Below are 14929 nucleotides of genomic sequence, written 5' to 3' on the forward strand. Positions count from 1 at the left end.
AGCGCGCGCGCATCCTTGTGTATCCATGTTTAATTAAAAGCAGTCTCATTTCAACATGCTTACGTATTCACGTAAGAACCCGTGGCCGTGATGCGATCGAACAGATAATGCGAGGTAGGAGGCGGGCGGTGGGTGGGTTTGGGGGGTGGGGGGGTGGGGGGTGGGGTGGGGGTCGCCCCCTTCAACACCCTCAACAACCCCCCACCCCCACCCCCGGCCCCCTCCTACCACATCCCGTCTCTGCCAGAACCAGAAAGATCTGGCGGGAGATCATGGAAGGAGGAAGGGTGACGGCGGGTGGGAAGTGGTATATGTCGAAAGAAACGTTGTCCTTGCCTGCCAGCCCGTGTGAACTTCAATAATCATAATAATAATAATAACAATAATGCATGCACTGTGCCAGATTGCAGCCGCTTATGTGTTTTCTTTGTGTGTGTGTGTGTGTGTGTGTGTGTGTGTGTGTTTGTGTGTGAGCTCTGTGTAGCTAGTTGCTTTGCACTGCGTGAACTGTTGACTTTCTTACTGCCAATCGCTGCACTTCATTCTACTGAAGCGCTCCCTCCCGTCTTCTGCACTTACTAAACCTATCAAAGTATGTTTATTGTCGGACGCACAACCAACTATGCACACAACTGGCTTTTTTTTTTTTTAATTTTATTTTTTTATACTCAAGTCCACTGCTTTTACATTGCGTTGTTTAGTATCCATGTTGTATTCTACGGTAAACGACGGCACTGTGCAGCAATTGCTTTTACCATGCACATCATTTCTGGGATCGACCACACACACCGGCACACACGCGCGTGCTTGGCTGCTTGTGCGCACACGCACAAACAAAACAAAACAAAACAAAACAAAAATGCCTGCACACACAAACAAGAATAGTCACGCACGCATACATGCACATGCGCGCGCGCACACACACACACACACAACCAGTTATTGTATGAATAACTAGTTACTGAGTTGTAGGCAAAACGAATACAACAAAACACACACGTGTGCACATGATCACACGAATTGCACTAGCTTTTCCTCCGCCAAACTTTTCTTCGACACACGTCTCTGCAACAAGTTATTTTCAAATTGACGACAGACTTGTTTGCCTCCATTCGTTCTCCTCTTTCTCTTTTTGTTGTGAAGTCAAACACACACACACGCACACGCGCAAACACACACACACACACACACACACGCGCGCGCGCGCGCACAAACACACACACACACACACAGTGCCACATACGCATACGCACAAGACCTTGCTTTTGTACAGAAAACTTCAAACTGCAACAGAAACAAAGCCGCCAGCTGAAATAGAGAAGGAAAGAGAGAAAGACAAGAGACAGAGACAGACAGACAGACAGACAGAGACAGAGAAGAGAGAGAGAGAGAGAGAGATGGTGGTTTCCGCAGGTTAAAGAAACGGCGCTGTTCATCAACAGCTGTTGTCAAGATAATCCCTTCCATTCAGAGTCAGATTACCGTTGGCGGTAACAAGACGCTCAATACTGAACGCCGCATTGAATCACAAGTAGTCCTGTCAATGTCACTGTCATAAATCATCTCTCTCTCTCTCTCTTTCACTCACGCTCTCTTTCTCTCTTGGTCTTTTGTATGCCTCTCTCTCTCGCTCTCTCCTCCTCCCCTTATGTTTACCTACCTCTATGTGTGTGTGTGTGTGTGTGTGTGAGAGAGAGAGAGAGAGAGAGAGTCAGAGAAGAGAGGCGAAACCAGAAATGAAAGAGGGCGAAACAGGACAGTCAAATTTTCAAGAGGCCACTGATCAGAGAGTAGTAGGCAAAAGGGACCGGAATAAATTGTACACATCCTTACAATCAAGGGGTGACGACCTGACTACGCTACACATCCTTACAATCAAGGGGTGACGACCTGACTACACTGCACATCCTTACAATCAAGGGGTGACGACCTGACTACACTGTACACATCCTTACAATCAAGGGGTGACGACCATGACTACACTCACATCCTTACAGCAAAGGGTGACGACCTGACTACACGTACACATCCTTACAATCAAGGGGTGACACTTGACTAGCACTGTACACATCCTTACAATCAAGGGGTGACGACCTGACTACACTGTACACATCTTTACAATCATAGGGGTGACGACCTGACTACACTGTACACATCCTTACTATCAAGGGTGAGCGACTGACTACACTGTACACATTCCCTTTCAATCAATTGGTACGACCTCTAACACTGTACACATCCTTACAATCAAGGGTGACGTCTCTGACTACAACTGGATACATCCTTACAATCAAGGGGGTGACGACCTGACGAGCAACTGCACATCCTTACAATCAAGGGTGACGACCTGACTACACTACACATCCTTTACAATCAAGGGGTGACGACCTGACTACACAGTACACATCCTTACAATCAAGGTGTGACGACCTGACTACACTGTACACATCCTTACAATCAAGGGGTGACGACCTGACTACACTGTACACATCCTTACAATCAAGGGGTGACGACCTGACTACACTGTACACATCCTTACAATCAAGGTGTGACGACCTGACTACACTGTACACATCCTTACAATCAAGGTGTGACGACCTGACTACACTGTACACATCCTTACAATCAAGGGGTGACGACCTGACTACACTGTACACATCCTTACAATCAAGGGGTGACGACCTGACTACACTGTACACATCCTTACAATCAAGGGGTGACGACCTGACTACACTGTACACATCCTTACAATCAAGGGGTGACGACCTGACTACACTGTACACATCCTTACAATCAAGGGGTGACGACCTGACTACACTGTACACATCCTTACAATCAAGGTGTGACGACCTGACTACACTGTACACATCCTTACAATCAAGGGGTGACGACCTGACTACACTGTACACATCCTTACAATCAAGGGGTGACGACCTGACTACACTGTACACATCCTTACAATCAAGGGGTGACGACCTGACTACACTGTACACATCCTTACAATCAAGGGGTGACGACCTGACTACACTGTACACATCCTTACAATCAAGGGGTGACGACCTGACTACACTGTACACATCCTTACAATCAAGGGGTGACGACCTGACTACACTGTACACATCCTTACAATCAAGGGGTGACGACCTGACTACACTGTACACATCCTTACAATCAAGGGGTGACGACCTGACTACACTGTACACATCCTTACAATCAAGGGGTGACGACCTGACTACACTGTACACATCCTTACAATCAAGGGGTGACGACCTGACTACACTGTACACATCCTTACAATCAAGGGGTGACGACCTGACTACACTACACATCCTTACAATCAAGGGGTGACGACCTGACTACACTGACACATCCTTACAATCAAGGGGTGACGACCTGACTACACTGTACACATCCTTACAATCAAGGGGTGACGACCTGACTACACTACACATCCTTACAATCAAGGGGTGACGACCTGACTACACTGTACACATCCTTACAATCAAGGGGTGACGACCTGACTACACTGTACACATCCTTACAATCAAGGGGTGACGACCTGACTACACTGTACACATCCTTACAATCAAGGGGTGACGACCTGACTACACTGTACACATCCTTACAATCAAGGGGTGACGACCTGACTACACTGTACACATCCTTACAATCAAGGGGTGACGACCTGACTACACTGTACACATCCTTACAATCAAGGGGTGACGACCTGACTACACTGTACACATCCTTACAATCAAGGGGTGACGACCTGACTACACTGTACACATCCTTACAATCAAGGGGTGACGACCTGACTACACTGTACACATCCTTACAATCAAGGGGTGACGACCTGACTACACTGACACATCCTTACAATCAAGGGGTGACGACCTGACTACACTGTACACATCCTTACAATCAAGGGGTGACGACCTGACTACACTGTACACATCCTTACAATCAAGGGGTGACGACCTGACTACACTGTACACATCCTTACAATCAAGGGGTGACGACCTGACTACACTGTACACATCCTTACAATCAAGGGGTGACGACCTGACTACACTGCACATCCTTACAATCAAGGGGTGACGACCTGACTACACTGTACACATCCTTACAATCAAGGGGTGACGACCTGACTACACTGTACACATCCTTACAATCAAGGGGTGACGACCTGACTACACTGTACACATCCTTACAATCAAGGGGTGACGACCTGACTACACTGTACACATCCTTACAATCAAGGGGTGACGACCTGACTACACTGTACACATCCTTACAATCAAGGCGTGACGATCTGACGACACCACACATCCTTGCAATTTATTAAGGCTAAACAGACCTGAATGAGTGTACAACAACAACAACAACAAAAAAGAAAGAACAAAAAAAAGTAGAGCATGGAAACCAGATGAAAAAAAAAAAAGTAAAGGAAGAAAAAGAAGAGGGAGGGGGAGGGGTGGGTGGGGTGCTAACTGGTCCTATATCTAGAGAGAGAGGGGTGGGGGGGGGGGGGTGGGGGTGGGGGGGGTGGAGAAAGAGATTCAAGATTGAAAAACTATTGCTGAAGGATAAAGATTTTAGGCATTGCCTAGTCTTCCAATCCGTCCTTGTGAGAACAATAACAATAAGAAGACACAATAATAATAATAATAATAATAATAATAACAATAATAAGAGAGAGAGACAGACAGACAGACAGACAGACAGAGATAGAGAAAAAAAAATATATCAGAGAAAAAATAATCATTTACTGGAACAGTTCCTCACCATCAATCCAGTTTTTAGCTGCTTCGTGATGATGGCGGTATAGTGAGTGAATGAGAGAGAGAGAGAGAGAGACGCTTTTGACGCTTTGATATTTTATTGTCATTACCTGCATAGGTCTACTGACAAGGGGGTGATAGGGTTAATTCTTATGTCACCACAAGTACCATACCACACTCTGCTTAATCCATCAAAACAAAACAAAACATGCAAACAAAGAAAAACAAAACAGCTTTTATCGAAATACAACATCCTTACAATAGGGAAGCAACAAACATTAAAAAAAAAAAAGAAAAGAAAAAAAAAGAAACAAAAACAAAAACCAAAAAAGACAAAAACACCATTACTCGACCATCCATTCTATTAACGATACTGTTCAATGTCTACCTTATTACTTGGCTTACAGTCTGAACATAATATAGCAGACATTATACATTGTTATCCCCCTCATTTACTCTAGTATTGTTCTGAATAGTAAGACTACATCTTATTCTTTGTGCTTCTACAAGAAATTTAGCTATTGACAGTATTGTGAGGTCATCATCAGACGACAGAGCGGAAACAATGTCGTGCCTTTTAGCTACATCAGACTGAAAGAACTCGTACTTATCTCTTACCCTATCGAATGATTTACATTGAAACAAGTAATGTTTTTCATCATCTACACTAAAAGCACACACACACACACACACACACACACAGAGAGAGAGAGAGAGAGAGAGAGAGAGAGAGAGATAACGATGTTTTATTCAGATTAAGGCCAAAGCCCCTTACTGAAGGGGGTCATACAAGAAAATAAAATAAGGAAAATGACTTGACACGATAAAGCAATATCACAAATCAACCAAACGTAGCTAATACAATACTCAACAACATTCACAAAATAACGATTCGAAGTCTCTTCAATGCCTCATATAAGTATATGGCCAAGTTTTGTTGGGTAAGCTCATGTTCTGACGACATGAGCAGATTAAATCTAAAAAGCACAGGGATCTTTATAATATTTAGGTCGAATTAATCTTTGTCTGAGGTCACTCAAAGCAAGGCAACATAACAAAAAATGCAATTCATCTTCCCTACCCAGGCTGAGAGAGAGAGAGAGAGAGAGAGAGAGAGAGAGAGAGAGAGAGTGTGTGTGTGTGAGAGAGAGAGAGAGAGAGTGTGAGTGAGAGAGAGACAGAGAGAGAGAGAACTCAGAACTCAAAACGTTTTTATTCAAGGATTAAGATTTTAGGCATTGCCTATTCTTCCAATCTGTCCTTGCCAATCTACATCTATTACAAACAGCACACGCATAAATGAAAGGAAAAGGTTTTCATGCAGAACTGTATACATAATGAAGAAAACACCCCCCCGGCCCTCCACACACACCCACATCCGTGCACACGCATGCATACACACACCGAGAGAGAGAGAGAGAGAGAGAGAGAGAGAGAGAGTGTGTGTGTGTTTGGGAGAGGGGGGTGGGGATGCATGCCGGTGCTATAGAACACCCGTTCGTTATCCCCTGGTCCCAAACTCGGAATGAACGGATCTCGCTGTTTGCGGTACTTGAATACGAGCCGTGCCAGGACTAGAGGAAGAGTAAGGGTGGTGGGACGGGGGAGTGCGGTGGTGTGTGTGTGTGAGGAGGGGGGTGGGGGTGGGTTAGCAAAGAAGGGATAAAAAAAAATATATATATGCGAGATTAATTACGAAAACACAAATAAAAAGACCTTCAAAGAGAGAGAGAGAGAGAGAGAGAGAGAGAGAACAAACAACCCCCCACCACACAATATAACCATCCGCTTGGAACAGTCCCCGCTCACCATCAGCCCCGTATTCAAGCCGCTTTATGATGATGAGGATGATGAGGTGGAGGAGGAGGAGGAGGAGGAGGAGGATGGCAGTTTGGTGTGGTGTGGTGTGGTGTGGTGCGGTGCAGGTGTCAGTGGTTGTGGTAGGTGGTGTGGGGTCGATGGATATTTCGCCGCCGCCGCTTACTTACCCTCTGGTCCCAAATCGGAGTGGGGGGGCTGGTCTCCTCGAGTGTTGGCGGGGTACTCGTTGCAATAAGGTGCGGTGTTGTTGTGTTGTGTGGGCTGGCGTGACCGTTCCGCCTGGTTTCTGCAAACAGTATGACCCACGATTCTTTTTTTTCTTTTCTTCTTCTTCTTTTTTCTTTCTGAGAGCCTGCCTTTTCTTTGTATATCTGGAAGGACTGGAGAGGTAGAGGTGAGGGGAGGGTGGTTGGGGCGGGGAGTGGGGGTGGGGGTGGGGGTGGGGGGCTTGAGAGTGGGGGGGGGGAGAGGGGAGGTCGAGGCATTGGGAACCAACCAAGAACCAGCACCGCTTGAGAAGGAAGGAAGGAAGGAAGGAAGGCGACACGGTCCGCTGGCTCCGTGGCTTGTTCTGTCCTGCTGTATGCTGTACCATTGATTCAGCTGGGGTCTGGCACTTAAAAGGAAGGGGCTGCTCGGTCGGTTGGTTGGGTTGGTTTGTTGGTGCTCGGGTTGAGGTGGTGATGTAGTGTGTGACGTTGGGTTGGGGGGGTTAGGGGGGTGGAGGTGGGGTTGGAAGAGAGAGAGAGAGAGAGAGAGAGAGAGAGATGGTTTATTCATGTATAGGCCTAGGCCCCTTATGAAGGGGTACGTGAACATTATTCTTTTATGTATTTATAAACATCACATTCTATGCATGTTAACGTCCAAATATTCAGTCAAACAAACACATCAGTAAAACAGTGCTACGGTTCAGTATGTAAAACAATAAAATGTTGTTACGAAGTTACATTTTCTCTGACTTTGAAAACTTTATATAAAAATAGGGAAAACTTTTCGAATAGTTTCAGGAGAGGTTGATGACATTAGTAAGTTCAATTTAAACAATGTAGGTTGTCTATAATATTTAGGTGGAATGACTTGTCGGATGTTCTTTAGAGATGGACAACAAAGAACGTAGGGTATCTCATTGTCTTGGGAGTCTTTACATAATGGACAAATCAAATTACTATCATTACATGTTCCACATCTATAATGACGGACCGCTAGCTCCGAAACATCTAATCTAAATCTAGTCACTATATATTTCAAATGTCTATCCAGATCTAACATCAAGTAATGTTTCAGATCAGACATATTGCAAAAAAATCTTATAAAAACTAAACCGTTCACTGTTTTGTATGTGATCAGAACATTTCTGCCATCTATAATCTATCAGTCGCTGGCGAAAAACAGAGATAAACGCCTAATACTACAAGGACACAAAGGAAAAGCAACAGCCTTGAACCCCGGAGTAAAAATTAAATTAAACGTTAATAAATCCCCATTGTCTTTAACCCTCCCTCCCTCCCTTTCCATCACGTGTTGAAGAAAATAAAAAAAAGTCTCCTCATTCAAAGTGACTTTTTTTTTCTTTTCTTTTTTCCCAGCGAGGAACCGAGTGACCCAAGTACATATAGAAAGGAATCCTTCCTTCCGAACAACAATCAAGGTTCGAACACAACTTGAGTTATCCTGTGACAAGGACGAACGCAAAGATGGACCCCCCACCCCCCCCTCCCAGTGATCCAAGTAAACTGAACTAAGCCCCCTTCTGATTTACTTTCACAACAATCAACGTTCTAAAATAAATCCCAGTTACCCAGCGACAAGGACGAAGGAAAGAAACGAACCCTCCACCCCAAAACTCCACCCAGTGACCAAAGTAAACGTTCGAAAATAAATCTCAGTTCTACTCAATGAGAAGGCGTCACCTCCGAATCATGGTCTGAGTGTATGTGCCAGCTATCTGGGCATCAGTTCGTGTCTAACTCGTCTGGGCGTCGGTCGCTAAAATCACAGGTCGCGTCACTCGCCGTTGATGCGAGTTTTTCTTCGCCTAACTGACTTCAGTTTAAACCTCTTATTGGGATACCTGGTGTGTGATACAGTATAAAGTCAATTGCAATTCATTATCTCTGACCATGGATGTGTCTGTTACCTGTGTTGTTTGTTTCCTGGATACCATCCCAGTTATTCAGCGACAAGGGCGAAGGCAAGAAACGAGCCCTCCCCCCACCCCCACAACTCCCCACCACCCAAACACACCCATGCACGTGGCTCTGGAACCCAATCACCAACACCATCGCCAGACACGGTGGCTCCAGACCGATCAGCAGCAGCAGCTAGCGGCGTTTCCGGACAGCGAGGAAATAAAATAGTCTACACCATGATGGTCCGTTAGGCATCGACCCGCACACACCATTCCAACCACCCACACCACTGGCTCTCGTGAACCATCACTCTTCATTGCCTGCCTTTTGGAGGAACGTGGCAGAAGGGTTCAGATGCTCATCTGCCAATACAGAGTCCGTGAAGGTCTGGGTTCGATTCCCACACTCGCCCTTTCTCCCATGTTGGACTGGAAAATCGAACTGAGCGTCTCGGATGAGACGATAAACAGAAGTCCCGTGTGCAGCACGCACTCTGTGCACAGAAAAAGAACCCATTGCAACAAGAGTGTTGTCCTCTGGCAAAATTCTGTAGAAGAAATCCACCCTGATAGGTACACAAATATATATATGCATGCACTCAAGGCCTGACTAAGCGCGTTGGGTTATTCTGCTAGTCAGGCATCTGCCCAGCAGATGCGGTGTAGCATATACAGTCGGATTCGCCCGAACGCAGTGACGCGTCTTTAAGAACATGAAAATGAAAACTGAAACTGCGTGCCTCCTTCCTTACTTCATAATAGAAAAAGAGAGAGAGAGGAAAGAAAAAAAAAATCCAACAACCCGCAAAACACTTGATGATAAGAAAAAAGACAAATTGAACCAGCTGGATACAAAGTGGTATCTGTTAAAGAAAATGAGCCGTAAAACGGTAGCAGTAAAAAGCTGATGCAGGTTGAAAAGAAGACGGAGGAGGGGGGGGGGGAAGAAGAGGGAGGTGGAAGGAAAGAGCGGAGGAGGAAGGAAGAGAGAGAGAGAGGGAGAGAGAGGTGCACCCTGTATGTACATTGACAGCTGGCCGCAAAGCAGAACAAGGGCACTGCACTGGCCCGGGTCCCTGGCAGGCGGCTGTGTTCAGCGGGAGGTAAATGTGTAGTGGTGGGTGGGGTGGGGTGGGGGGGGGGGGGGGTGGGGGGGTACTGGTGGCGGCCAAGAACAGAGTCTGGGGACCAGCTAGCAACAGGCTAGTATGAGGCATTCCGCCAGTGGTCAGCTAGCACAGCAAGCGTGGAGCCTAATCACCCAGCCTTAAATCTAACCACCACCCCCACCCCCCACACCCGTATTTATCAAGAGCTGCCATGAACTGGGCGGACTAGAAGAAAAGGACCCCCACGGCATGTGTGGTGGTGCGCTACGACACGCATAATCCGTTTGTATACATGTGTATGTACACACACACACACACACACACACACTGAAGGTGGGGGGAGATAAAGAGAGAGAAAGAGACAGAGAGACATACGGAGAGACAGAGGCAGAGAGAAAGGGACAGAGTCAGAGAACGAGATAGGCAGACAGAGAGAGAGAGAGAGAGAGAGAGAGAGAGAGAGAAAGAGAGAGAGAGAGTGAGAGAGAGAGAGTGTAGCACTTACCTAATACGACTTACCTAATGACATAACGTCGCATGCGATTTGGGTTTTTAGACAATTGTATTTGATACCGGAAGCGTTGCTATGACCACGTTGTTCAACGACTGTTTTAGCGAAGTTGATTTGAGAATGTTTTAGTTTTGTTATTAAATGTTTTAAACGTTGTCCGGCGTCCGTGTGCTGCTTCATTGGTGACCCCGACGTGAGTAGAATCTAATAGTGACCAGCTAATACCAGCTACGACCACTCGTATACTCACAAACTCATACAAATTACAATCATGTCGATGACAACAGAAGCAATTACACAACTTGCAGACGCCATCCGGCAACATACTTTATCTCAGACAGAAAAATTTCCTCCTCAACCACTTGTGGCAGCTGTCGCCTTCAAAGCACCCCCCTTTTGGACAACCAATGCATCAGCACGGTTTCTTCGTTTGGAAGCTGTTTTTGCTACCCACACACCTCCCATCACGAATGATTTGACAAAATTTCATCATGTGGTACAACTTCTCGACTCAGATACATCCAGGCGCGTACAAGCGGTAATTGAACGCCCCCCAGACACCCAAAAGTATGAAACACTCAAGGCGGCTCTACTCAAAGCTTTTGAATCCACACAACTACAGAAAGATACTGCCCTTCTGCAAATGCAAGGTCTGGGAGACAAACGACCGTCAGAATTATTACAGTACATGCAAACGATGAATTCCAACCCAGAGACTCTCTTCAGAGCTCTTTTTCTGAGTCAACTGCCACCAGAAGTCCGAAAGATTCTTGCCCAGTCTCCAAACGAAGATCTTGAGGTTCTGGCCGAAAAGGCTGACCACATTTTGGAAGTGGATCTTCCAACTCCTGCATTTGTGGCAGCTACATCTAATCGACCACCAAAGAATTATTCTAGCACTGCTGCTTCAAATCCTTTCACTTTGTGCAAGTACCACGCACGATTCGGAACTGAAGCGAGACGCTGCGAAATCAAGGTTGGTGGACGACCCTGTGCAATGGCCCCACAACAACCTAAGTGGAAAAGAGATCAAAAACAGGCTGCTAACATTAGCTCCACCGAATCTCAGGACTTTTCAACAGCTACCTCAGTCAACATTAACACAATCATGGTAGCAGATGTTTTGTCAGGACGCAGTTTTCTGGTTGACACGGGGGCTGAGGAATCTGTTTTCCCTGCAAGTGTCGCAGAACGCAAAAAGACTCGAGGACCCAGTTTGATTGCTGCCAACGGCTCAGCCATTCCTACTTATGGAAAAAGGAATATCCCATTACAATTAGGCCAGGGCGCATCGTTTGTTCAAAAGTTTTGGATCGCAGATGTGACTCAGCCAATCCTAGGCGCAGACTTTTTTGCTACCCAAAGACTGGCTATTGATCTTACCAACAGACGTCTGGTGTCCCTGGATGGAGATCTGGTGATTCCTGGACGACTGGCATGCTCGCAAGCAGGAAGAGGCATACACAAGATTCATTCCCGCTACGAAGCAATTGTAGAGGATTTTCCTGAACTCCTAGTACCTTCCTTCACAGAAAACAAGCATGGTGTACTCCACTACATCCCCACTACTGGTTCCCCTGTGCATGCACGTGCACGTCGCCTCGACCATGAGAAATTGACAGCTGCTAAGGCAGAGTTTGATGAAATGGAGCACCTAGGTATCGTCCGCCGTTCATCTTCCCCTTGGTCATCACCACTGCACATGGTGAAGAAAAGCAATGGCTGCTGGCGTCCCTGCGGAGATTATCGTCGACTCAATGATATAACTAGAGATGACCGCTACCCCCTTCCCCACATCCAGGACCTGAATGCCAACCTTGCTGGAAAAATAATTTTTTCCAAAATTGACCTTGTTCGCGGCTACAACCAAATCCCAGTTGCACCACAGGATATTCCAAAAACAGCAGTCATCACTCCATTCGGCCTGTATGAGTTTCTGAAAATGCCGTTCGGTCTGAAAAATGCAGCTCAGGCGTTTCAACGCCTCATGGATGGTGTTTTGAAGGACCTAGATTGCTGTTTTGTGTATCTCGATGACATTCTTGTTGCAAGTGATTCACCCGAACAACATGAGGCCGATCTACGCACCATTTTCAGCCTACTCACCTCCAACGGTTTAGTGGTCAATATCAAGAAATGCGTTTTTGGTCAATCTTCCCTGCATTTCCTTGGACATTTAGTCTCAGCAGCCGGGATTGAACCCCTGCCAGAAAAAGTTAGCGCAATTGTCGATCTTCCCACACCTTCTGATAAGAAAGCTCTTGAACGTTTTCTGGGAATGATGAATTTCTACCACAGATTTCTTCCAGGCATCGCAAAGCGCCTTGCACCTCTGACTGAGGCTCTCAAAGGTAAACCCAAGAAATTCACATGGACACCTGAATGTCAAGCTGCATTCCAGGAGGCCAAATCAGCACTGGCTTCTGTTGTTATGCTTCATCACCCCGACCCACAATCTGAAACAAAACTTTCGGTGGATGCATCAGACACTGCCATAGGAGCCGAACTGTCACAACAGCAGAATGGTGCCTGGAAACCCATTGCATTCTTCTCAAGGAAGCTCACACCAACCCAACAACGTTACTCAACGTTTGACCGTGAACTGTTGGCCATCTACAGTGCAATCCAGCATTTCCGCTACTTCCTGGAAGGAAAAACATTTACGGTGCTCACAGACCATAAACCACTAACTCATGCCCTGACAAGCAACACTGACAGATCCCCTCGCCAAGAACGTCAGCTTTGCTACATAGCCGAGTTCACAACTGACATCAGACACATCAGTGGGTCAGACAACATTGTACCTGATACACTCTCCAGGGCACCTGTGCCTGACCAGGAGCCACTGATTGCTAGCACATCATCAATCCCTGCTGTAGATCTTGCTCAAATGGCAGTGGCACAGCAAACCGATCCCAACGTTGCAGACTTACGCTCCAAACCAGGATCTCTACAACTAAAGGACATCACTCTGGATGGCACCCAAATTCTGTGTGATGTTTCTACTGGCCACCCCCGGCCGGTGGTACCTCCAGCATGGACAAAAACTGTATTTAATGTTTTGCACAACCTGTCTCACCCTGGACCCAAACCCACCACCCGCGCTATCTCAGCACGCTACATCTGGCCCGGACTCAAAAAGGATGTGAAGAACATGGTCAGGGCTTGTCATGAATGTCAGGCTAGCAAAATTGGCCGCCATACCAAAACTCCACTGTCCTCTTTTGACCCCCCTGATAGACGCTTTGGTGACATACACGTGGACCTTGTGGGACCCCTCCCTTCATCAGAAGACTGCAATTATCTGCTTACCATCGTGGACAGATTCACAAGATGGCCAGAAGCTATCCCTCTCCCCAACGCAGAAGCTGTTACCTGTGCCAAAGCCTTATTGCGTACTTGGATCGCGCGATTCGGGGTCCAAAACACAATTACTTCAGACCAAGGCCGTCAGTTCACCAGTGCGCTGTGGCGAGAGCTGAATATGGTGCTCGGAATTAAACCCCAAACTATCACAGCATACCACCCCCAGGCCAACGGCATGGTGGAAAGGTTTCATCGCAGCCTCAAAGCTGCTCTCAAAGCTCGCCTCAATGGACCACGCTGGATGGATGAACTACCGATCGTGATGCTTGGCATCCGGACAACGTGGAAAGAAGATCTTGATGCTGCTCCTGTTCTCTTCACTTATGGCACAAACCTCCGAGTGCCTGGCGATTTCCTTCCACCCCCATGTGCAGACAAAGTGTTCCCTTCCAGTACTTTCGTCCAAGAACTGCAAGAAAAACTTAGAAAACTTTCCCCTTCCCCCCCTTCCCACCATGGATCATCAGCGTCGTACATTCCCAAAAACTTGCAGTCAGCGGATCAGGTGTACCTTCGACATGACGCACACAAGGGCCCATTAGTGAGACCTTACGATGGACCTTTCCCTGTATTGACCCGTGCTGAAAAACACTTTGACATTTTCAAAGATGGAAAGGCTGTTCGCGTGTCACTGGATCGACTCAAGCCTGCTTATTCCCCACAAACTTTTCCCAAAACCAATCAGGATTCCTGTGTGTCTGAACCACAGGACCCTCATGCTCCTCAGGAAGATCGCACTGCCAAAACGGGTGATGCTGCCGGATCTGATCGCGCTACCAGATCTGATGATGCACAAGGCAACATTCCAGCACCTACCCAGTATCCTTTGTCAGATGCTCCGGCACCACAAGTTACAACTCGCACAGGAAGACTGGTGCAGAAGCCAAAGAAATATCGAACATTTTACCGACTCAGCCGAGTCTGAACATTACAACATAGAACAGGTCGAACAGACATTTTCTTGTTCCCCTTATTAATGATACCTCAAAGACTCAACCAAGCTTATACTTTCCAAATGATATTGGACAGTTGTTAGCGAGTCTATCCATTATATTACTTGTTTTATTTTGGTACGTTTGCATTCAACGCAGTGCGCCGTTCTGGGGGGAGCCCTGTAGCACTTACCTAATACGACTTACCTAATGACATAACGTCGCATGCGATTTGGGTTTTTAGTCAATTGTATTTGATACCGGAAGCGTTGCTATGA

The 14929-nt window shown here is 46.6% G+C and overlaps 1 protein-coding gene across 2 annotated transcripts in view; it reads right to left on the bottom strand.

The window, feature by feature from the left end:
* The window catches only part of LOC143283439 (myosin light chain kinase A-like), an 84182-nt gene that overhangs the window by 41070 nt on the left and 28183 nt on the right, over positions 1–14929 (bottom strand). The window contains exon 1 of one of the 2 annotated variants that reach the window (XM_076589677.1): positions 6770–6806. The exons of the other annotated variant lie outside the window; for it this stretch is intronic. The gene's annotated coding sequence lies outside the window, so the exon portion shown is untranslated. Of the gene's footprint in view, positions 1–6769; positions 6807–14929 lie in introns of those variants that run through there. 2 annotated transcript variants of the gene reach the window in all.

The sequence above is a fragment of the Babylonia areolata genome, chromosome 6 (genome assembly GCF_041734735.1).
Source record: "Babylonia areolata isolate BAREFJ2019XMU chromosome 6, ASM4173473v1, whole genome shotgun sequence".
Taxonomy (NCBI): Eukaryota; Metazoa; Mollusca; class Gastropoda; order Neogastropoda; family Buccinidae; genus Babylonia; species Babylonia areolata.